At 40.1% G+C, this 26,822-nt stretch overlaps 1 long non-coding RNA gene across 1 annotated transcript in view; it reads right to left on the minus strand.

Moving 5' to 3' along the window:
- Positions 1-6,299: 6,299 nt before the first annotated feature.
- LOC109864038 overlaps positions 6,300-26,822 on the minus strand; it is a 41,353-nt gene continuing 20,830 nt past the window's right edge. The window contains exon 3 of the long non-coding RNA XR_002251397.1: positions 6,300-7,752. This is a non-coding gene — a long non-coding RNA (uncharacterized LOC109864038). The remainder of the gene's footprint in view (positions 7,753-26,822) is intronic.

The following is a 26,822-nucleotide window of genomic DNA, read 5'->3' on the forward strand; positions in this document are numbered from 1 at the left end:
CCTAAGTTCGCGTTTGGTGCACAGTGCAACGGGAGGCACCGCCACACCGAGACGACCAGCGTGTATATTATCGATCGCTCTTACAACTAGAGCATCGTGTATTTTCTCTTCTGTACGCGTTAACGTAGAGCCGCGCGGATTTGTGCTACACATGATTTCGGTCGCGTGTGGCATAGTTGCCAAAGTCAACAATGAACGATAAAGCGCTCAGGTCCGGTTCGCAGACAGTCTACGAATAATTATGCCTGTCCACCAGCAGCACAGAACGAGATATTCCGTTATTCACGTTACCGGTCGTAATTAACTCGGTAGTCCTCGCGGTGTGGTCCATTCCCGCGTTTCTGCATTCTCGCGCGCAAATAAATGTGTTAGGCACAGAGAGACAGAAGGAAATACATTATAACAGCTCTTGTAATAGAAATGTCAACACGACCGACAAATGACTAATTGAAAAAACTCAACATAAATAACGCAATTGTGTCGCTCTTGAAATGTACGCATCTTATCGGTAATGAGAGACAGCCTCGAAACGTATTTTAAAAATATTCAGTAAATTTTTCTCTCAACTACATTCCTTTGTCGTCATCTCGAAAGAGAATATGTATAACGCGCTTCATTTGCGTGACTCAATCGAATAGCACGAATAATATAATACAACATACATTTTTCTCTCTCGATTTATTGCCGCATAATCTCGCGATAAAATAAATAAATAAATAAATAAATAAATAAATAAATAAATAAACGAGAATGAAATAAATGACGGCACAAAAATCCTGAATAGTTTATACATTGAGAAACTTTTGCCATTTAAAAAAATATCAAATTATCATTATTAAATCTCTGTCAAACGTGAAATATTATGTATCGAGACTGCAGGGTATCTTTAACGCGCGCTGTAAAAGTGCAAAAAAAAAATATAACGAGTAACTCTCCTGTATTTTCAATAACGGCGAATTATTTATTTCTAATTGCTTCACGCTTGCTTTGAATACTCTTCTTTCGCTTGTATAGAAATATATTTAATGTAAACAATGTATGAAAACAATATTATAATTTCTGTGGAGCAGAAGTTATAATATATTTTGATATAATTTTAGTAACCATTCTTTAGAACACTACACACATTAGTTTTTATTTTTGCAGCTCAGGTCCTCTAACAATGTAAACTCGCACCTATCAATCAATGGAAACTTGCACCTGCATTTCTATTGTGACAGTTTCACGATTGTAATTAATGTCATTTCTACTGATAATAATAATGAAGACCCATTTCATTAATTACTTGAACAAAACGAAAGCGTATCAATAGCATAACAATACAAAACCGACAACTAATCGATGCCCACTATGGTTTCCTTTATATTCGTGCACGCATAAAAATTGAATGTTACAGTTAACAATAAAATCCTTGGCGCAACGCCAAATCTGATATTCTCCACACGCTGTCGACATAATTATCGCGAATCCAGCAGAAATGGATTATTAAATCCAACTCTGCACAATTTATATAATATCACGTAAAATTCACATATTACGTGACATGACGTTCCAATATCAGTGAGATAATGTCGACAATTGATAAAAAGGGAATTAGTAAAAATATTAATAAACATTTTCTGAAAATTTGAAATAATAAAAAGATCACAGAAAAGAATACGATATTGTGCTTTCATTTGTTACATTAATCAATACAAACAAATTCGATTTTTTGGATGTGCGCGCGCGCTTGCAAATAAAATATTTAAAAAAAAATTTCTCTTTTTGAATAAGCGCTCTTCTAACACGTGAGAAAAATTATTCGTTATAAAAAATTAATTTAAATTCCGAACGAGAGCGAATTGATATGTTCGTTATAATAGCCGCGATTCGGAAAATATGCAGAGCGATAGGAATTGAGAGCGCGCGAAATCAACGAATTTGCCGACCGCGCTTCTGGCGCGATTTTCACGGCTATTTTCCACTCACGCTGTGGTAATTAATACTACTTTCGTTCAGCACGTTGCTGAGATGCGCCTGAATGGTCGCGTCGCGCCTTTGAAATTGAAGCAGCCGCGCGATAGCGAGCGCGTTCTCGTTTACCGCTTTTAAGATGTGTGTAGCAAGCAATGTGCGTGCCATCTTCCAGTTCTTTCCTCTTTCATATACGTACCTTCCCTCGTTATATATTCGCTTACTTTTTCCTACCATCTGAATGTCGATGCGCCGGTGTGTAACTAAAATCGCGCGCGAGCAACGTTACAAGAAAAGCGTCGCGGAATTTTTGCGTTCAAGTCGGAAAACGTGAAAAGACTGCGACTGGTTAAGCATGTTTCGTATTACCAACAACTCTTTTTTTTTTTTTAGAACCGTATGCTTTTTACACCACGCGCGTCCCCTTCATAATCATCGAGACGTCAGCGTCTGGGATTTCACTCTGAATATCTTATTGAGGACAGATATTCCTCGAACAAACGCAAATTTGAATAAGCGCGCGCGATACACACCGCACGAGCGTTTATCCGATAAGCATTGTTTGAATAACAAAGCGCGCTGTGTGCTGAGCCACGCCAAATATTTACCTCGAAATTCATGCATTTTTAACAACAAGTTGTTTTATGGTTTATTAATTGCGATTTTCTGGGATAAATATCCCGAGTCCCAAATTAATAATTGAAGGAGATTGCGTTCTGTAAATTTACCGCGACTAGTGCCTGATAAAATTCATAAACCGCTGCCGTTACGGAATTTCAGACGTGAAATTTAAACAGCGTTTCCAAATACGCACTGCATTTTTTTATACATTTATTGTGTAACATGCATTATAGAAAATTATGTCGCGTTCTAGCATTGGTCATGATTTGTACAACGCGCGTAGACTGAGAAAGAGATATGTCACTCCGACGACACAGTTCGCGCGATATACCGCGAACGGCGTTAAATCGCACGCTTCAAAAGCTGCCGATAAGCAGTGTTGTGCGACTGTTCCCGAGGACGGCAGGTACAAGCGCTGTAACAAAGCGGGGCGCGTACACGTTAAACCGCACGAACGTGTGCACGCGCGAGATGCGCGTACAATCTGTTCGGGTTTCGCCTTTCAGACGAATGTTCGATATAAAGGAGGAGGGTTTTGTCCTGAATTCTCAGTAGCATGAGACATGGGAGACGAGTAAAGCGCGAGAGAGGGCGGCAAAAGGAGAGAGAAAGTAGGAGGAGGAGGACTAGGCCTTTATATATAGAGAAGTGGAAAACAGAACGGTAGCTCATTAGCGGTAACAGGCTGCCGAGGAAGAGAAGGAAGCTCGTTATCCATGGGTACACACTAGTACATATCTACTTCGTAATCCGTACTTGTACAGCTCGAACTCGCCGCTTCTACCTCTGTTCTCTCCCGTTCTCCTCCCTCTTCCTCTTCATCTCTTTTCCGTCAACACATCTCCTCGTCGCCGTGCATTTCCCTTTCTCGCATCGGGCGCAACCGTGTCCGCGACACAACTGCACGTGCACCGCGTTATAAATATATATGCACACGTGCAGCGCAAAGCTAAAATTTCTATTGTTAAATAGCGCGCGTGTATTCGTATATATTTGATGGAAACTGCGGCGCACAGTTATTACGCGACGCGCAGTTTGATGTGACTCCGAAGTTGAATTATATCTACCGTACATATGAAGAATGAACATTAATGGGCGGTGTCTACTTGTTTCGACAGTGGCGCGGCTCCTGCTTTTCGCGCTTATACACGCGGCGCGCGCGTTAGCTCGCAATCCTATTACCACCGGCACGGTTACCGGTAGGAGTGCAAATGCAATCGCGGTATAATTTAAGCGGATCAAGAACTTGGATTAGCAGGGACATAATGAACGATTCAATGATCAGGAAGCTATTAAGTCTGCTACCTCGCGTAGCGTGTTATCGGCGATTGATCAAGAGTGTCTCCCGAATGTCTCCGAGTGATAAACCGCGACAATATTTTTATTTAATATTACAATAACGAGGCATCTTTTGGACTCTTATTTTCTCGTTAATCTTCTTTATACAACTCTTGTATTCTTCGTATTTATTTACATCTTTATATTTGTAATATTATTTTTGGCAATTTGTATTCTCTTTAATTATCATATTAAAATGTTTGAGAAGATAGGGGATACAAAAGAAATTACTTAACAAATTGTATTTTCTAACATTGTTATAAAAACGCGATGAGAAAAATGAAAGATAAGCCTCTCATTCATCGAGATTAACGCAAACGCGTAAAATGAAGTCGCCGAGCAATGGAAAAGAGACGTCTTCTCGCAAACTATGTATTAACAAGGGAAATTATTGGGTTTCGGGACCGACAGGCTGCCGCTACCATGACGTAGTGCGAGGCAGCCATATCCGGCGGAATGCTCGTTCCCAGTAATGCAATAACTGTGGCATCATAAGGGCAGGATACCACGAACAGCTAACATTCAGATTGGTCGGACCAGCGAAACTGACGGTACACACGCGCAGCAGCACCGCATACAGTCGTTGTATATGATGGAAAAAAAACGTACACAAAATTCTCCAATTAATATGCAATAACACGTACAAAAACTTTTTCAGAAGCAAAGCATATATATGTGTGTATAAAAAAAAAAGGAAATCCACATGCAGCTGAAATGATGCAATGTTTTCAGCATAACGGAACGTTATTTTTTATTTTGACACAGATTCGCAAAATTATTTAGATTTGTTCTTTTGTCTGTATATGATTATTTATTTTGATACAAAGTTTTATATATTGAACATTTAATTTAACATGTTGTAAATTTTGTATTTAACAGTATTTAAATAATATAACACGATGTTTACGCGCGCGAATATAACTCGAACAAATATCCGGCAAAACATCATGTAAGAAAAATTTATTTTTTATCTATTTTTTATCTATATTATTTAAACTTATCTTAAATGCATCACGTTATTATCAAGAGACAAAAAAACAAATTGCTCTCGCTCGATTGTAAATAGAATAGTTCATATATTCGCTATGATGCGGGATGTCACGCGCCACAAACTCCGGGAATAGATTGGTATTATAGTAGAGCACCTCTTTTATAAAAAAAAAAAAAAAAAAACGCTATATCCCAAAAATATAGAAGAGATAGAGATACACTCGTGTAACTCATGAAAGCTCTCGACTATGCTCGACGCGCATTTTCTTGCTCTAGAAACTTTTGCCAAACGTTCTATCTCGACTCAAAAATCTGTCGAACGAAACGAATCTGAAGTAATTTTGCCAGAGTTTTGCCTTTTCAGATTTTATTGCGATGCTTCTGTTTACGGGGAATCCTCGCCATGTGCTGTCTGGTTACTATTGGTGATGAAAAATGCACTTGGTCGGTCGTGCTTTAAGAAATGCCAGACGCAAGACGATATAAACCGTTCACCTAAGTTTTATCGCGCCATTCTTATTCGATGAAACTTCGACGGCGCGTAACAAAAATTTCAACTTTTCTTCCAAAGTCTTTTTGCGTAATTACATAAAAATAAGCATCTACATAAACGCGCGTTAACTATCTCTTTTATTTTATATTTATCGTTTTTCTGTAAATATAAAAAAATGTAAAAACACTGTTTTTCTCACATTATTTATAATTAAACGTTTCTTTTTATTTATGTTTAAAACTAATACACGACTATAAAGTTGACCGTAATTCCAAAAACCTAAATAAAAAAGAGCGACAGGAGTTCTTAAGTTTATGTACCCTCTTATATATTGTCTGCACGCGAAATTTAACTTGTCCGAAATGCAACGCGAAGGGCGTCAGCTCGAGCGTGCAATGATCGCTGATGCAAAGTCTCCCTGGCTCACAGGATATTTTATTTCAATGTCCAAATGGAAGAAGAGAAGGAGAATACAAAGTATATGTATTCACTGTAAAAGTAGCCGCTGAATATATATATACTAGATTAAATTTCGTTTTTCACATGCAGATGATCTATTGCTGAAGAATACTGGCGCGAGAAAAATATACGGAAAATCGCATTTTACAAAACACACTCTTTGTGCAGTTAAAGTTATTAATTTACAAGACATAAATGTTCTCGCATTTACTAATAAATTACATAATTTACTTGAAAACAGAATATATTTTTTTTAATTACGTTAACAATTAAAAATCTGCAATAATTCTTTTAAAAGCAGAAATGTATAAGAAGTAATTAATTTAAAACGGACCAACCTAACGCGATTGTTGAAATACGATTATTATCTGATATAATTGTACTGTCGAATAGCACAATGATACTAGACCACTTTGATTAACCGCATGTCAATACATACACGAAGATGGAAGGATAGCACAGGCGACGTTAAGTGGTATTCTCATGTACAGCAAGTGTGCCCAATTGAATCTGTCGAGTAAGCTCGATCTAATACCTTGAGATGTGTTACTGTCCCAAGTTCCCTACAAGACCGGCTTGATGAGAACTTAACATTTGCATATTGTTGACAATGCATACAGTTAATGCACATGTTTAGAAGTCGCTATTATGACATTTAGAATTTTTATATTTTCTCTCGGCAAATTTGAAAATGTTTGTACTATACAAAGCAATTCTTCCAATATTTTTTTAATCAAACAATTAGAGCAATTTAATTGTTACCAATGAACATTTTACTTTCGTTTGTGAAATTTTTATGTTCAAGTAAGATAATTATATTTTATATTCCACGCAATTATTAAACATAGTTAAACGTAAAAATAAAAGTGAAACAATATTTAGACACATATTACACTTTATCAAAATTTGTGAGCGCTCGAAAGACCGTGTCGTTATTACGAAACGGTGAATTATATGTCTCGTAACTTTTTTTCCCACGGGAGGGTTTCGTTCACATGTTTTCGTGCGTGTGCGAATATTATATGGACGAGAGTGTCTTTTACGTGTTTGTGATGATATATAACGTACATGTTTTTCTGTAACCTCCAGAAAGAATTTCCAGCATACACGTATTTTTACATCAAGTTATTGAAACACACGGGGGTGTGTGTACGTATCGCGTGCGTGGTTTCCGGTCGAAGGCAGAGATGTTATGCGTTTGACCTGTAAAGATTAACGTGCCGGCGCATTGTGGACTTTAATACGCTCGATCGGATACAGCCGGATGAATGCACACTGATGTTTTCTAGCAGAAAGAGCATTTCAAACCTACCTCGAAGTTCGATTTTACTTTTTTTTCACAAACACGGTTGAATAATTATTCGGTTTTATAATTACTTTCAAGGCAATTTGTTAGGCATGACTATCGATGATTATATACTTTTTAAATAAAAAGAACACAAGAAATTCTGATTACTTTAATTACCTAAAAAACATTGATAAAGATATCAAAATTAACTGTTTATTTCACTCTGTGCTGTATCGCACGTTTCTATCGACGTCGCGGCGCTAACTCGATAAAAAGATTCTAACAAACACACCACTCGCTGGCGTATGTCAAACTGTGGACTATTTTGAAACATTTTCGCCGATATTCTCGAGACTTGGAGCAACCACGACACCGTATATGTGATACGGCGCGTGTGCGTGTTCTCTCGCGAATGGCCAAGCACATGGCAAGCGAAGTGGAACAACGTCAGTTACAGTTTCTCGAAACTGGTATGTTCAACATCATTCTAGGAAACACATTCTCTCCGTGCAAATGCAGGATACTGGAGAGAACCGCGTATGCACGCTTTTTCGAACTAGGATGCTCTGTCATCACAACTTGAAAAACAACTTGTTCAAGCCTCTTTTTTCTGAAAAATAAAAAACAATTGATATGCAAAATTAACAGAACATTTCTAATATGGATTTTCGTAAAATTTTCTATAGTTTATTGATATATTTTTAATATATGTAGATATTTTAAAATTGTTTTTGTTCTACTTTGCAGTTTTAAGACATTTTCGACCAAAAGGGAGATGTAAGGAAAACTATATTATACACGTTCTACCTAGATACGCGCCTGTGCGGGAAACGTGCTTGCGCATTCATGGGATTTATCGTAAAATGTAGGATTTAGTATATGAAGGTTTTACACCTTGTGAGAGTTTGGAATTGGTTTTTTTTAAATAAAACTATGATTGCCAATACTCACGTCGTAATTTAAAAAACTTTAGCGTTAATAACTTTTTTGAAAATTAAATTTAAACATTTTATTTACTAGCACCTGTTATTCAACAAAAACATGAGTAAATAATACTTAATGATATATTAAAAAAAAATTAACTAATTAAAACTTTTGTTTAATGTAGATAAATAATTTGTTATTTTTCTTCAATTTAACTTTTTGTTCATTTTGCATTTGCCAAATAATACATTTTTTATTCGACTAGCACAACACAGGCGCGCGCTACGCGCACGCTATTGTTGTTTTTACTTAACGTGTTGTCAGTGAACACAACCTGTCACCGCGATGACAGATAGTATATACGTCTTATAAACCATATAATACACATATGAGAAATGTCAGAAATAACGCATGAAAATCAAACTCAAAAAATAGTGAGAGAGAGAAGTGAAAAAACAACACGTGACTAAAGTCACGTGACAGGGAAAAGGGTAAAAAAGAGAATATCATATATATATGTAATATTCTATATCTATATATAATACACACACATACGCATATATGTGTGTATATATATATACCGTAATCGCGTGAAGTCAGTAACACCGCCGCGGTCGCGCGGCCGAGGTCAGTGACTCCACCGCAGTCGCGCGACCGATGTCATTGACCCCGCCGCGGTCGCGTGCCCGCGGTCAGTGACCCCCCCCCCACCAAGGCCGCGCGCCCGCGGTCAATGACCCCCCTCCCACCAAGGCCGCGCGGCCGAGGTCAATGACCCCGCCAAGGCCGCGCGGCCGAGGTCAGTGACCCCGCCAAGGCCGCGCGGCCGAGGTCAGTGACCCCGCCAAAATCGCGCGGCGGAGGTCAGTGACATTTCTGTAGTATGTATATAATACATATAATACAATATAAAGTATAACATTATAAATATATAATAAATTATATGTATAATATATATATTATTTAATATATTATTTTTATTTTAACATATTCCGTCAGTAGACACAACATGTCACCGCGATGACAGCTAGTTCTGGTAAGATTCTTGTGTTTTATAATGCATCGGGCGCACTTCACCGCGGGGAAATTGTGAAATTTGATATCAGCAATCTCAAAACTTACGACGAACGATCCATAAAACTCAGGAGCGGAATTTACGGGCGCGAAGTATCTCGATGATTTTGCAGATGGAATTGAACGCTTCTCGCTCGTGATCTATAGATCTTTGGTTCGGGAAACACACGCGCGAAAAGAGATAGAGATTCAGAAATTACACTTTTCTCGACGACGCGACGCGACGGGCGACGATCGAGAACAGCACTCAACCGGTAATGTTCCGCATTTGTTTATCCGCGAGGGAGTGTCGCGAGACTTGTTGGTCGGTTGGGTCACTGCCAAACTTAGTATTGCTTCATAAATCCTCAACCCAAGGAATCGCTGCATCATCTCTGCGTCGCAAATAGCGTTGGTGATCGCGCGGCACCAATAATCGGATATGTCCAAAACTAGATTTATAGTCGACGCTGTCCCTTTCAAAACCAGTGCGGATCGCGCGAATTAAAGTTCGACTCGGAGTCCGACCCTATAAGAGGAGGTGGTCGGTTCGGCAGTGGTGAAAATTGTCTGCGGTCTCTAACCGGAGAGGAGCGGAGGAGATGAGGGAAGAGGAGAGGTCGAATAAATCTGCGAATTTGTGCCCCCGTTGACTGTCGCGACTATGACGATCTCGCGGTAGTGGTATTATCATCAAAGCGTTCCAATGCGTTCGATTTAATGCATATATGATTGCGTCGCTTCAGAGCTTGTGATATTTTTGTATCTCTTTTGCCGCGATATGCAGCTCTATCGATCCCGTGCGCTAAACCGACGTCACGCGGAACAAATATAACAAGAGATAGAAATTCGCTGTTCGTTAGAAGCTCCTCCCCCTTTTATCCGTGATATAACGAACACGGCGCGGTTTCGATACGACTTGTGGATAGTAGAAATTTTTCTGGATTTTCAATCTCCAGTTCTAATCTCGAGCAAAGGGACCGATGTCACGCGCCTTCCGTCGCCAGATATGCGCGGACTCTCTGATGAAATTTGGTCCTTCGACATTTTTCGATTTGCTGGTTCTTTATATATTTTTGCTTTCCGAACTAAATTATACAGAACAGCGTATATGTGACACGCAAGACTTTATTTTAAACATCCAAATAATTTTTACTATTTTCAGTTACTACACGTGCTATCTATGTACCTATTCCGAGAAAATGTACAGTGTTCTAGATTCACAAACTCAAAATTTCATGAAGAAAACCGAAAGCTACCAGACAGATCAAATTTGTTCAAAAATAAATCAAAAGATAGTTTTTAAAGTTGTTCTGATTGCATACAAATACACAGTCAAAATCAATGAGTGTGAAAATAGCGAGCGAAGTTTCCAACTTGTTATCAGGTCGCGCGATTGAAATAATCGGCTGTGTGAGATTACGAAAGCGCGTGAGAGAAACAACGACGATGCGAGAAGATCGCATGCGATTTTCGAGAATCACCTGGGAAGATGAGTATGGAAATGAGGATCGCGCGAACGTAGAAGGACGTACCAAACAGGGCGATTCAGCCTCCAAAACGCGAGCTCAGATTAGCTCGGCAGGCCGGAGTGGCGGCTGCAGATAAAGTGATTACTTTCAGCACCCGTGGTCTCATTCAGATCCTTTCTTTTAATTTAGTCCGGTCCTTTTAGAGGCGACGGCCCTACTCTTAGCGGCGCGGAAGTGCCTTTCGTGACGGCGATAAAATTAAACTTCTACCGCGCCCAAAGATTTATTTTCTAAAGAGAACTTCTTCTCGCCCGGCTGCATCGCACGCAACGCGCCAAATTCAATGCAAAACCGACCGCGTCTCCTTTCCTCTTTCTTTCTCTTTTCTTTTCCTCTTTCTTTCTGCGAGAAAAGACTTTAAACGAGAAAATGGTGCACCGTCGTCGTAGCCGTGACACAAAAGACGGACGTACGTGAACTCTCGACTGACACGATTATTCGCATTATCTGATTACGCGATTAAATCTCGCATCATTTGATTACGCGATTACGTCAAAAAAAGTTTTTTGTCCTATTATATGCAATATGTGTGTGTGCCTCTCGTGTTTTAGAAGATTGTAAAATAATTTGCGTTATACCTAAGCGTGACAATAATCTGAAATTGTTCCGTCTTTTTTCTACAATAGTTCGTAATCATTGATTGTGAAATTTATATCTCGCAACTAGAATTATTTGCGGAATATACATGTATTAATATAAGCAATATATATAGTATGTTTCTTTGTAGCCGGTCATAAATGAGAAATAACGCGCGCGACATCGAAATTGTTCGGAAATCGCAAATTGATTATATATATATATATACATATATCGAAACGTATGCATCAACACGCATCCTACAAAGGGATTGTTTTGCGTGTACCCGGTCAAACGGGTAATTGCTTCCGGAGCAAACTAATAATGCTCGTAACATTGAATTTGCATCAATTTCTGGAAAACTAAATAATTTATGCGCGTACGCGAGTCGTGTATTTCTCTGTAATTCTCATAAATGTTATCCTGGTGTTTATAGCGTCGAACGATATCGCAATTACAAAAGAAAGTAAATCGCGATTACACAAAATTTTTTTGTAAACAGACATCGGCGACAATTTTCATTCAGTTAAGAAGAATTACAACAGCAACGTATACAATATTAATCAATTAATGACACATCAAGTGCCGATATCAACAAAACGCGTCTGTTTAAGTATCACTTAACTGTTTAATAGGCCCGTGTGCGCTCGATAAATACGTCCGTCAAGAAACAATAATTGCTACAGCGTCGCGTCATCGCTAAACCGACACGCCAGCTAATTATAACGTCGTTTGTCAGGTTGTGACGGCCGTGAATGTGCGAAAATCGACATCTGCGGTGGCGGTGCTTTCCCAGACAGAAACGAAAGAGGGAAAAAACTTCTTCGAAAGAAAAATCTCTCCCTTTGAATAATAAAATTGAGAAAAACCAAGTAAAAAAGATAGAGAAAGAGGAAAGAATTAATCTCGCCACAATTTTCGGAAGAAGAGAGAGTAGCGACGCTCTAGATTTTTGCGGAAGTGGGTGGGAGTAGGAAAAGGAGGACACAGCGAAAGCGGGCTGAATAAGAGGTTCGAGGATGGAGGGATAGCTCGACGTCGTTTATGAAGGTCGATGTCAGAGGCGAGCCGCATTGTAGGACCAAGCGTTTTCATAGAAAAGCTCGACGAGCGAGAGCGGCGAGGCGAGCTGTTGACATGTCGGCGTATTATGGGCAGGCAGCTTTTATCCGACAAAAGAGGGCATTTAAAGGAAGGGGCGAAATTGTAAATTCAATTTCCTGGAAGGAACCACACAGCTCCGGCGCTGTCCTTTCACCCATTCCCCGGCGCATTTTTTCACCGGCAACGCGCGGGATTTTCGCGAGGCGACATTGTATTTTCACGTGAGTACCGCGCCCGCGCGCGCTACAACCCCGCACGGCAGTTGCCATGCACCTGCTGCCTGATAACAACGAACCTGCATCGGAAAACCACGGAAGTTGGCATGGGAATGGATCTTGTCGACATACTGCTCTTCCCTCGATACTGGCAGTAATTATTAATGCAGTCATATTGTGCCAGTCACAAAAGTTAAAAATACAAAAGTGAAAAAAGTCGAACAAAGTAAAAGAGAAAAGTTTAATCAAAACTTTGTGTTAAAATTTTCTTCAATATATTGTTTCAAAGATAAATTTATGGAATATGTTCTTTCAAGATTGCTCAATTTTTACATAGACAATATTTTCTATTCACAGACAACTCAAAATGATAATTTGACGCCTTTTGAGATCATAATGTGCAAAAACATCTCTGTGAAATGTGGAATGACGATTGTGAGATCACAATCGTTCATCTTTCGTAATGGTTAATGTAAATTATTTGCTGTAGGAAAGGGGGAAACCCTTCGCAGCTGGCCGATCGGGCCTCACTCTTGACAAAGCCATAGCGAACGACGACCCTCGAGAAATTTCTTGCCTCTTGAATATATTCATGATTTTCCACGCGGGAATCATACCGGAGACTACCACCCGCTATACCGCACAACAGGGCGCGAACCAACAGTAGCGCTTTAAAATCGCGTTGGAGATAGGAGCGACGAAGTGACGAAGCGCGGAGAAACGCGCCTGCACCGAAATAGCTGCCTTGGAATTTATACAGTCGACTGGTTCTGTCGTTGATGGTAAGTTGCAGCAATGATTCTTAGAAACCTACAGACTTCTTTTTTAGCTATCCAAACATTCACTCACCCATAGATTCTTTGATCATTTTGGAGCCTTTCTCACAAATTCGAAAGGTCATTGGTCGACAATATTTATGAGCGTGTAAATGTTTATTATTGCAAAAATTGTGACAAAACTTTTACTGCATTCTATAACGCAGTTTATAAATATATAACGTAAAAATATATAGTATAAATATATAGTTTATAAATATATAACGCAGTTTATAAATAAATAACGTAACATAACAGTGAAACACTAAATGTTACATAACAGAATTCCGCGTTTTTGTAATGTTTTTCTGTGCAATGCATATGTTAAAACCAAAAACATTTTTTTAGCTTGCGACGCATATTCGCGAAGAAACACTTGCAATCATCTTTCCTGTTCCGTGTGCGAAGACATGGAGTCAGGTTTTAACTAAGTTAATACGGAGAGCACTCGGTAACTTATGTCGATGCAGTGCGAAGTTGTTGCTGCCACTTACAACTAATAGGACAAACAGCGCAGAGCGTGCTGGAGCTTCGCTTCCTGGCCTATTTCGATAGTAAGCAATGGTTACTCTCCTCGGTGCCGATTCTCTTGGCCGATAACCTAGTCTGCAACCCATAACCGCGCGAGAATATAAATTAAGCAGTCAAACTGGCTTGGAACCTCGCCCGATGTCGCGGCGTGAATACGTCGAGTTTGTTGTCCAAGTTGAACCCTTCTCTTCGCGAAAAATCGATGTGTCACTTGAACATGAGAACGTGCGATACGATAAATTCCGCATGTTACGGGCAAATTGATTATCTCGTCTAAATTAGAAAAGATGTTTCTTGCGTTCGAAAATGTTTCAAATTTACTTGTCGACAAATCATCCTATTCAAAAAAATGTTGATATTTTATAAATTATGTTTTTTTGAAAAATTATGAAAAATTTCGAGAAGCCTAATGGAATACACAATATTAGAATGATTGAATTTTCTATTCTAAAACGTTATTCATTTCAAAAGAGATGTGCCAGATATCAGTGATCGGCGATATATATTTTAATCGCCACGTCTCTCGCAAGGGTCATCCACGACAGTTCCCATGACGTTGTCAACATTCTCCACCCTCCAATCCTATCTTCGTACATAACGGAACCACGAGACGTTCCCCTAATGGTATAAAAACGAAGGGTGGTGCTTCTCGCTCGAACGGAGGCAAACATCAATTCGCGCTGACGCTGGTGAAGCGAATCGTAGTCGAAATCGGGAATAGAATTGTCTGCTTGGTTAGGAAACTTACATCATCCTTTGCACGTTCCGTTCCTTTCTTTCGTGCCGTCTATCTCTCTGTCTACACAGTGTTCCACTTCGATCGCATTACTTTTTAACATTATAGTTTGCCTGCCTTGAGGGAATTCCCTGTGTTTTTATTTTTTTCTTAGTAAAATGTCGAGGCATCAACAATTTTCGAGTAATAAGCAATGCGGAGATAGGGAAAAGCTTTTTTGCAAAACTTTCGAGAGTCGAATAAATAATAAAAACTACATTCGTTACAGAACTAATTCCAAGTAAAGTTTACTTAATAAAATTTTCACTCGATGCTTGGTGTGTCGCGTGCGCAATGAAATTGCAGGAAGCTGTGACGCGGAATAAATTTTCTTTACACATTCTCATAATAAAGAGGAGTCAACTGCAAATTGAAAAAAGAATGCTATTGTTAAAATGTAATGCACACTCGAAATGGAGCACCCTGTACTCTCTTTCTTTCCACTTTACTCCGCAATTCGCTAACCTTCGCCCTATTCTTTTTCTTTGGCCCAGTACCAGCTCCTCAAACCGATTTCCACGTCAATTTCTCTCTCTTCTCTTCCGCTGCTACAATAGTAATGGAATATATTACCTCAATTAAAAATTTATCGGATAATGTATCGCGAAATTTTGCGGTGGAAAATCCCTCGAGATTCCCCGACGGAAAAAGGACGAAACACACAAAACCCGTCGATAAATAAATTAAAAGACACCTTTTTCTGGAATGGAACACGCTCGATCAATAATTTGATTTTCGCATCAAGTGTCTCATTGCGCCAGACAGATGCACCATGTCAGGCGAAACTCATTAGGCTAAAGGCATTCAGAATTGCGAATGTTTGCCAAAGAGCTTCCATCCTCTCATCCCGTCTATCGATCAATCTCCAAAATCAAGTCATGTATCTCTCGCGTGTATCTCCCATACCTCGCTCTGTCACGTCGGTTAATTCCACAGTTTCCCCGTGCGACGCTCTCGCTTTTCTTATCGGGAGTCATAAATGCCTATACTCAAGAGCGAAACGAGAGGCGACCACGCGTCTCTCGATTTTACCGACGCTCTAAACAGGTTTCTATCTCCGGCCAAAAACACAGTCATTTTTCATCCCGAGAGTGTAACCGCGACATCGCCTCTCCCTCCCTCGCGCCGAACTGGACTGCAATATTTTTCTTTCCGTCGTGTATATTTTTGCGACGCGACCGCTGTATATCCGGTGCGCCCTTGTAAATTGATGATCCAGTTCTGCGAGCAGCAGATCTGAATCAGCGTATTCGCAGTTTACCCTTTCAAAGTTTCACGCTTGTTAAAGTGCAACTACCCTTTCTCCCGCCCTCTCTCTTTCTCTGTCTCTCTCGTAGAATTATCGCCGTTTAACAGGTCACGATCGCTGATGCATTTATGTATGTGTACTTACGCGATTCCGGCGTTTTTCGGGTCGGCGCGAGAGCGAAGTTCGCGAGAGCGGTAAATAATTAAAACGCAAATAAAACCAATATACGTACGTCATCAATGTATAGATATAAATGTACGTGCATTTCGTCATTAAAAATTTGTAGAACGAACGCTAGCACTGCTGTGCGTACATCCATCGATTCTGCAACTTTGCTTGTTCCGTCAGGATAGGATGCAAACGTCGATACACTCTACTTCGCGCTCCGTTTTCCTTCCACTATCTATTCCGCCTTCTATTTAAGAAGGAGTAAGTCCGCCAGAATTCGCAATGAGGACTCGTGAATCCGGTTTAGCATTTAGTTGCGCGACTAAATACTTACTTAAGAAAACACTTTGGACCGTTCGCCGGAATCCCCTTAGAATCCGGCGGAATTATACAGGGCGGATTAATCGTGTGCCGGAGATGCGCTATAAATCGCGCGCGCATTGTGGCCTGAGAAAAAAAAAATTCGTATATACGCCCGAATCTGCCGGCCGAACTTATGTGCGCGGGCAGGCAAAATGCTCGCCTTCTCTACACATTAAACATTAACCTGAAATTACGCTCCTATGGCAAATGGCTTGAATTACTGCAAGCAATTAACTCAGACGCAGCAAAATTTGCCAGGATCCATTATTACACAACGCCAAGCGCGAGATTACGTAATCTAATGATATACGATATGGCGCGCTAACTGCTCTGCGGAATTTTGCGCAGCCGCAATTGTTGTTTTACATCGTGAGCTTTCTGTTGCTTCCCCGGTTTTGCCGCGCTTTATTCTCCACCACAGACGCTTTCTAATTTTGGGGAATAAAATTAATAGCAAAAACGCGACTTTTGAACCGCCGGTAGTAAACATTTTTAAAGCAAACCAGGAATTTTAAGCAGAACCGGAATTTCACTGGAAACGTACAACGAAGAGCCCGACAATTTAATATCTTTATAAAATAACTCAGTTCATTGGGATTCCGCGAGAACGGTACATCCTGGAAATCTGTGGCACGATAGAGCCAAATTAATTATTTAATATTTCATTATATAAATTACACCACCTGTGCATGGAAACCGTGCTTTCAGCGATTTGTTTTCGTGATCGTCATAGATCCGCGTTTTTCTCTCATCAGAGAAAGAAAGGAAACTAATAGTTGGCAAACTGAAGAAGAGCAAAAGCAATTCGGTTGTATTCAACGCCGCGCCGACATATTCGCGCGTGCGTGCGTGTGTGTGTGTGTACTCCAAGAAAACTGCGCGTTCAATCTCGCAAAGTGGTCTCGCACGGTAATCGTAAATTATGAAAAACGAAAAACAAATGCCGGGTGAGATGTCAGCGAATAAATTGATAACTGAGACAATGAACTGAGGTTGACCGACGCGGCGCGCGTACGCACGCAGAGAGGCTCTTCGCGGCACTTGAGAGAAATTAAAAATGCAAATGCGGCGCGCGCCCATTCTATTGTCCCGCTGGATATGAAATCACTATTTGCATCTCTTTGTCCGGACTGCGCGAGGCGGCGGCGGCGCAACTTCGTCCGGTATTATCCGCGTGCACTTGATAACTCAGTTTCACGTTCGTGCGCTGAAAACGAAGGAATAAAGTAGCCAGCGTGGGCGGCCGCAGTCGCGGAAACGTTGAAAATTATTAATATCCACTCCTCTCTGTATTTGGTAGAGATAAATCGAGTTAATCTTTAACGCGCGCAAGTTGGCGCAAGTCGGGGAACACGTCGCTCGCTCTGTGCGCAATTAGACGAGATTTCGAGTTAAAACCAATTTTACTACGACGATACGGTGGAAATATTTTTCCTTTTTAAGTCCATCTCATTGGATAGAGAAAAATATGAAATACATATAGGAACTTTTCCTCATCATCGGCGCAAACGTTTTGATCGGATTATACGGTTTTTGTCCACGCATGCGCTATAAATTACTCGAACGTTGTTAGGAAAATGTAGAAAAATTAAATAACAAGAAATATAAACAGCAACGAGCAATAGTTTGTGGTTTTGAACTGCCGGAATACAAAGTATCTTTCGGAGCTAAACAAGCAGCGTTGCTGCGGCCGATTTCCTTCAAGAAACGAAAGAACGATCTGAAGCGTATGACGATCAATTAAGCGCGACTCGCTTCTCTCTTCCCCGAAAATGTTCGAATTCAGGCGCCCTAGTCGAAATTTGAAGATTTAAATAATCGGATGTCGCATAATACATAATTATCGGTTTGTGACGCACTGGTTTGCTCGATCTTTGCGCATCAAATTCAGCTCCGGTCGCCGATTTTAAGTGGAGTGATGGCCATCCTGATTTCCCTGACGAGTTCAGACGCCGCGTCGGAGTGAAATTAATTTCGCTTCATTTTGCCCGGGGTTTCATTTCATCCGGCGCTTGGAAATTCATCGGAAAAACAAACGTCATGATAAACGAGAGGGGCAAAAGAAAGCGCGCACGGGAAGCGGAAAAAAGAGGACAGGGGCGGATAGAGCGACAGTGATGACAGAACGAGCCGCGTGTGCGCGCCGCGCAGTTGCAAATCAATCAACGCTCTTTTTACTCGTGTCACATATCGCGCAGATATATTTATGTACATATTTCGTTTACATTAATATGCATGCGTACGCGCGCGCATCGAGAGAATTTGATCGTCTCTATTAAATCCGCAGAATTCAATATTCTTCGTAAACAAGTACATCCTCTTTAATCATTAAGGTGCGCGTTGCGCTGTATATATGCCGCGACTTGTATTATTAGGAAAAGATGATTCAATTACGTCCGATGCCAAATTCGAAAGAAGCTCGTGTGTACACTCGATACTCTGATTACTCTTAACGAACGTATGGCATAACAATTGCTCTCGGTGGAGTGTCGAGCGCGCTACGTGTTAAAGAGAGCGTATTGTAAAAATGCGCGACGCGCATATATATTTTTGCGTTACACACGAGGCGTGTATTATGCATATCACATACGCAAGCAACTAATGAACTTCACTTCGCTTGTGTCGTTGTTTCCGCAATTTTTTGCCGGTTCTTCGGGCTAATTAATACGCCGTGAAGAGTACGTAATTCTCGCGGCTTTTTAATAGTCGACCCATATTCAATAGCCATACACTCGAACTACCGCCAGAACAATGTCATAAAACCGCATATGGACCAGAGAGAGATAGAGTTTCACATTCCTCAGCTAAATACCTATGCATACCATTCGCGATTTACGTACTTGATTCTAACGACTAATGTGGAAGTGTTTTTATGAATCAATTTCAAATTGGAGATGAGAGAAATGAGTGAACTATTTGCTCGAAAAACAGGCGGAAAAAGGTTTTATAAAAAATTCGAGAGAACTATCAAGAGTTCTTTGTTTTCTAAGGTAGGTAAACTCGTTCGCACTGCGGTTGTGGAAAACTCTTTCGAATGTATATCAAACGTAAACGCGAAATGTTCATAATACTCTCGCTACGTAATTTGCGCGATAAAAGAGAGAGAGAGAGAAAGAGAATGTTACCACCTAGAAATTTATTATTTGAACAAGATAACGCGCGCGCGGGACATCCTCTCTTGTCAAATCTGTTTCCGCAAAAACTCCGTTTTGTCGTGGTAAAAAAGCAGCGCTTTGAATGGGCAATTTTAAAAAATATAAGTGTCCTGTCATCCGCAGCGTATACGTCACGGAAAAATTGGAACACATCTCGAGCGTTATACAGTTGCATAGAATTCGGAAAATACAGTTCGTTAATGAAAACATATTTCTCGCCCGGATACGCACATTACACATTGCAAGCTTAAACATTTCATCAAATTCGCGAAATACACACACGTGACAAGAGAGAACAATAATTCGTGTATCCGGTCCTCGTATTTGTTTCAAAATTCGCGTCATGTACGTTTTCGCGATTCGAGCTGATTCGTTTTTTTTCCTTTGTTTTCTCGTTACACAATTGTGTTACGTACGCTAGTAAAAGGAAGATATCGATGGTAAAAGAAAGAAATGGTATCGCGTAATGCTTGACGAGCAATGCGGGCGAGATGCTTTGGTACGGGCGGCATTTAAAGTCGGCAACATTTATCAAACAGCGAAAAAAAGCGCAAAAAAAAATAAGGCGTGTTGCATTCTATTGAGTGTTCTTGTACACGAAATGGATCAATAATGTAGGTAGGTTACAGACGAGAACGGAGGTGAGAAGTTACGGGGCGGCGCGCACACCTGGCGCGCGTTATGAATGGCCGTAAGGCTCGCCTTCGTAAATCCCGACCGATGAAGACGCGGAGACGCGGCGAAGGGAAAAAGAATTCGCCCACTTCGATGTATACCGGGCGCGCCGAGTGCTGCTGTGTTCGCTGGCGCGGCTTCTGAGATCGCGCAGCTAATTCGAACGTAAAATTAGACTTTCAAGTCGACTTCTCAGGTACTCACCGTAAAGCGTTACAAGCCTCGCCGCGGCTGTAGTCGGGGGAAGGCCCCGAGATTAAAACTTTCTCGAGTTTCCGCGCGTCGTCTCTCCTCTTCGTTCTCTTTCTCACTACGTGCGCGAGGGAGGAAAACCTGTGCTGCTGTCCGCGCTCGTTAAAAGTTTTCCCCAGGAAAAGCTACGGTGTCTTAACGCATATAAATGGATTCGCGTCTCTCTCGAATGAGGTATCTTAATAACGAGTCGGTCATTTGTATCAGTCTGACTTTTTCGTATCGTGCAAGTTGTTTAGACAGACGTCGTCTGTTCTTTAACATTCCGCTCGTGAACTCGCTTGTCGATATGTACGTCGAGATTGAAGCTCGCAAAACGTTCCGACCCCGAAACTGATCTGTTCCTTACCAAATAGGAATGTCGATTTGAATGAATCGAAAAATTAACAGAGACCACACACAGAGAGAATATTGATTTGAAGAATTTTAAAGAATTTAGTATCTACGCGATATTATTAATTAGATAGTATAGCTTTATAATACATTCAAGTTATATTAGAGTTTAATAATTAGAGTTTAATAATTAGAGTTTAATAAACACAGGTAACTTGGAGATAAGTGATTTGTGGTGAGTAAACTTCTCTTTGCGTGAGCACGTGTAAATGTGAATGTGTGTGAGTGTGTGGACATAATATCAAGTAATTACTTAAGAAATTACGCTTCGCTAACAATGTGACAGTGTCGACGAAATCTTGGAAAGAGAAATGGTTATTGAGGAAACGTTAGCTCGAGGGTTGTGTAATACACACTCGGCAGAAGAGATGTTTACCAAACGGCAGTGAAATATTGCAACCAGCGGAACTGAGAACGGGAAGGTGAGTATGTGTGGAGTCGGCGGCAGGCCGGGTGGACCTAAGCCGCCACTTCCTTGGTTTCGACAATATTGGTTTTCGGACTTTCTCGAATCCGGACTTCCCCGAGCAAACAAATCTCCGCCGGCCGAAACCGCGCGCTATTTTTTTAAGCGAAGTGTCGTTACTTACGGGAGGAGCATACATGTTTAAAATTTTTGATTGGAAAATTGCGCGATATATTAAATATTAAAAAATAGAAATATTTATATGTAATTATTTAAAAACCTTATTTGCAAGTATTTCTAAATATTGTCAAAATTTGAGATACGAATTATTATTCAAAAAATAATGTTTTAGTGAATTTAATTTAAATTTGTGTGACATAAATAAGAAAATACATCACAAACCGAGTATATTTGCGTTGACTCTTGTGCTTTCTCTAAAACAAAGTTCAAGTTGTAGAAATATATTTTTCTTATCCGTGAAAATATCACACAAAACGCTTAAGAAAATCTTTCCCGGAATTACTTTCCCAAGAGTGCGCATAATTCGTTTCAATCGAGAAAGGAAACAGTTATATAACCGAAAAGAGAGATATTGCGCCATCTCGGGTAGGATTTTAAGGTCCATGTAAGAACTCACTTCGAAATCTATGTCCAATCTTTACTCTCGGCCGTTACCATCAAAATGTCGCGGTCAACAATGAAGAGGATGAGTCAATAAAGTAGGAGAGAACAAAGAGATGGTAACAAAGAACTTTCTCGAAAGACAAATAACTTTGATAATAAAATAGCGGCTCGTAACGTGAAGGGCCATCCACAAAGAATTCGCGTGCACTTAAATCCAACGAAAGAAGACGACAAAAAGACAAGAGCATCTCTAGATATCGGATGTGGTTGTGTGCGAAGAACATACAGAGGCAAACATCATTATTTTCCGGATACATTGTGTATTTCTTGCTTTCGCGCCTTTTGCAGATATCTTTCTTTTAAAATTGAATTTTTACACGTCGCAGAGAGAGAAAGAGAGAATGAAATGATGCGCGATATTAACATTAATATTTTATACTGCAAAACATTTGTATCTCGATTATTTATCAAGAGGCATGGTAGTGTCTCTTATACGCAAAATTCATGCGATTGAGAAGTGAGGAGATTTTCATGGGGCATTATCTTAAGAACAATTGAACCGATCACTTTTGTTTTACTCTCAATCGCTTCAGAAACATTTAAAAACAAAGTATTCTTGCGGTTTTTTGTTTGTGCTTCTTAATTGGAGATAGTCGACGAAAAGTCACGTGACAGGCAGGACAGGAAAAACAAAACGTGACTAAAGTTACGTGACCTTACTTTGATCGCGTGTCTTAAAAAACGTGACTACAGTAAAGTCACGTGATGACAGAAAAGAAAGGAAAAACAACACGTGACTAGTTACTAAAGTGTTGTTTTTTTATCTCTTTTTTGCATAAGTTGTTTCTTATTGCCGCGTTTATCAAATAAATATAATAGATAGTACATCTCTATTGAAAATTTTTACCTTCTTTTACACGGAGATTGTCACGATTCTATATAGCTCGATTAAAATAAATTGAATTGATTGAATCAACGAGCGGAGTGGACAATTTGTGTGGACAATGCAATTGGCGGGAACAAAAGCGCGTTGAGAAAGAAATGAAATCGGCGACGCAGGCATGTTATTAAAAGTGAAACGATACGGTGTTCTTGAATTTCCATTGATTCGAACGCGTGTAATTTTTATTCCTTTTGCGGGATTCGCTGACCTACCCCTTTCCCCTTCCCTCGAGTGCTCACATTGTCATTCGTTGAAACAAAACGAGAACGGAAATTATTCTATCAATGTTCTCTCGTATTTTTTTATCTTTTGTCTTTCACCGTGCGAACTCTTCTTCTTCCACAATACCTCGACTTTCATATTTCCTTCGTTGTCGTCAGGCTCGCGACACATACTGATTGTAACGACATATGGATAATAAATTGCTAAGCTTCTTGCTCAAACTATTAATCAATTAAAATCGATTGTCAATTTCCTCTTTAATAAATCAGCACCGTAAGAATATTTTGTTGTGAACTCACATGTATGAAAAGCTATAGTCATCTCTTTTCGAAGAAAAAATAAGTATTGTACAAATATGGCAAAGTGACAAAATAATTTTGACGAAGACTGAATCGTATCACTTAAAACATATCGATATGTATTTAATTCGAAGACGGTAAGTATTTTTTTTATCCACGACACGCTAAAGCGGAACACATTTTGCAGTCGGGACAATTACTGTGGCAATATAAACAGCAGATTTACGGTCGAAGTGCGAGAACAATACCATATTCGAGGTTTAATGGAACGTATATCATTCGTGTCGAGGCCCCCATTAAAGCGATCAACGTAGTTCGAAGCGCTGATAAATATACCTCTCCGACAATTGCTCAAATTGCTTGAACAAATCGTCGACGCTATCTATATCGTGTTATCTTCGAAAATTCTCAACTTGTGCGGGATTGAAAATCGATTGGGAAAACACAGAAGATATGAGGGATCTTCTCGCGCGCGAGTGCGCGAAAGGATGAGATAGACTACTTTATTATCGTTCTTACATTCTACGTGAGGGGTGCTAACGCAGACATCGGGCGCCCCTCTTCGGCTTCGCCTTATTCTAAAGTTAAACTCCACTCGCGCCGTCGTTACGAGTGGAGCAAAGCTGTTTATAGCGTTTTAGCAGCAGATGTTGCGCTAGTAACAGCTTGCAAATGAAAACGATTTCGCGTTCCGCTCCGGCCTACCTCTTTGCGCGAAAACGCCCTTTAACGAAACGTGTATAATCCTTTTTATTTACCATAGACGCCACCCTACTCCTTCGCGATTACCTTCTCTCTTCTTTCTCTTTCTCTCTTTTCTCTCCGTTGTCGTTGTCTACTCTCTTTATCTCATTAGCCTTTCTCCTCCTTCTCCTTCTCTTTCTCTTTTCTTGTTTCACCTTCTTCCTTCGCGTGCGCAAATTTAAACCTTCACCGATTAACTTCGCGTGTAAGGCCGCCGAGGTCATTATCGTGTCGTGCTCTCTCCGTCGGGAAATTGTTTCACGATCGTCGCGCTAAAACGACACGGAGCTTCCGCAGCGACGGTCGATGAGATAAGAACTCAATTAAGCGAAATCACTCAGCGGCTCGGTGTTAATCAATTACGACGGCGATTGAAATACATTATTGAATATTTCGCGACGCACACTGCCGCGACTTTTCTACGTAATTACAAACGCAGCACTTTTCAATTTGTTTTGTTGATTTTGTTCCGAAGATTGCATATCTCATATCGCTGAAGAAATAAAATCCTCTCGTCATATAAAAGAGGTACTGGTTCCGTTACATTCGAGTATAGTCTTTATTAAATTTCTAAAATCGAGCCCGTGGCTGCGTTTGTCTGTTAAAGACACGCGCGGCATTAACATAAAATAATGTGAAAGACGCGTTAAAAGCATGTTGTAATATGCAGTAAAATGGGCGCGACATTATGACTATATATACATATCGATCGCGCGAGCCATAGGTCCGACGAAATTTATTGTAAGTTTACATATCCGCTAATTTATTACGATCCGATTTTATACACGATGCGCTCGATTTTGTACGCCACTTAAAAATATCGATACTATTTTATCGCAGAGAATATTTCATTGGAATATAATTAGATGCGTATCGGCAGGATTGTGTGTCGTTCGCGTATTTTATGCAAATGCGCAAATAAATCTGTTTATGGTATTTGCTTCCGTATTTTGGTAAAAGCTCGGGGTCACAAACAGAAAGCAACCAACGACGTAATTTGTATTGTAATTGTATAGCAAGAGGAAAAGAGGCCGCACGTTTGCCAGACGACCCGCAGTTTTTTCGTAGACAGCGCAGTCAACGAAAAACTGAAAATATCTTTATGCGCGCAATCGCGCAGTTTTATCTTGTCCGGCGTTGCGAAAACGGGCCGTCGAGGGCTTGCGAACTAAATAATGAAGTAGTGCAAAACACATTTAAATCTTCTTTAAACCGAGTTTAACTAGTTAGACCAACTTCCGACGCGGAATAAACTTCTAAAGGTAGCTCCTTCTTTTTTCGGCCTTCGCCGAAGTAGGTACATATCTCATAAAAACGTGACGTATTTCCGCGGCGATATATTATTTTACAGAGAATTCCGAAAATATATCTTCTCCTCACACCGTCAAAACGCGCTTCGAAAGCAATCGCGAGATCTGCGCCGGTACGTACTCGGCACGGTACGTAACAAAAAAGTAATAAAAACTTTGAGGAATGTTTAATGACGGTCGGTACAGCCCCGGTATTCGTTTAATTTGTTTGAAACTTCCGTTAAGTGTTTAATTAGTTAACTTTACATACTGCGCACAAGCACACAGGTACGCAAACACTTAGTAGGTAAATTACAGGTCAAGCCCATTCCATAACTTTCCGGCATCCTTCCCGAGAGTAGGTATATATTGCATCTTCATGTGCGCAGCAGTTAATAATATACAGAAGACTTGGGGACTAGATGAAGATCCTCTAAATTCTTCGCTCTTTTCAACTTAACTCCTGATAATTATCTCCTGATGAAATTATTACAAATAATCGCAAAATTGTAATTTGATAACGATATTATCGTATCGTTGATGGAAAAAGTGATCCGCGTACAAAGTTATAATAATACAAAATGAAAGATGAGAGCTATATTTTAGTTACAATATGTAAGGTGCTGAAATGATATGTAACTACATGTTATCTGTATAAGCCTAACTTTTCACAATCCGCACGAACGCGCGCGTTTTATCCAGTCGCACGTTCCGCATTCGTAGAGCGGAGAGAGTATTGTCGGCTCTAAATGTCAACCCCATTGTCTCAAAACTCATTTATCTTGAAAAGCCATCGTAGACGACAATACCTGCTCGAGAACGAGGTAGGTAGGTAATAGAAAAGTGGAGGTCGGAGAGTGTATTATGGAGATCCGTTATCCAAGCCTCAATAAAACAGATCCGGACGCGTTCGTCAACGCGGAATTCTCAACGTCGGTCGGGTTGTAAGCTGCGTATAGAATCCCCTCGTCTTAGGCCTGACAATATATCCTGAAGGACGCATCCGTTTTTCATCGTTTAAAGCCGCCGATGTCTTCCTCGCAGAATATATCCTTCGATTACTTGAACATTCTGTTTTCGAGTAAAACGGTATTTTACAAATATGTCATACGTATTTTGCCGTAAAATCTTCCAACTTCGATCGCAGATTATTGATTCAATCATATTATGTACATCCTGATGTAATTTTACGACACATTATATTTCTTATATTCTATTATTTACATATTTAAGATATGTACGTGATCATGTGTGTTAGACAAAATCACATTGATTGATGAAACAAGGTTTCATGAGATTTTACCTCAAATTTCTCAATGCGCATTTATATAAAGCGCGCATAATTAACGCTCCTGTTAAAGCGTGACGTTGCG

This window comes from Pseudomyrmex gracilis, unplaced genomic scaffold (assembly GCF_002006095.1).
Source record: "Pseudomyrmex gracilis isolate BER0280 unplaced genomic scaffold, ASM200609v1 scaffold_16, whole genome shotgun sequence".
NCBI lineage: Eukaryota > Metazoa > Arthropoda > Insecta > Hymenoptera > Formicidae > Pseudomyrmex > Pseudomyrmex gracilis.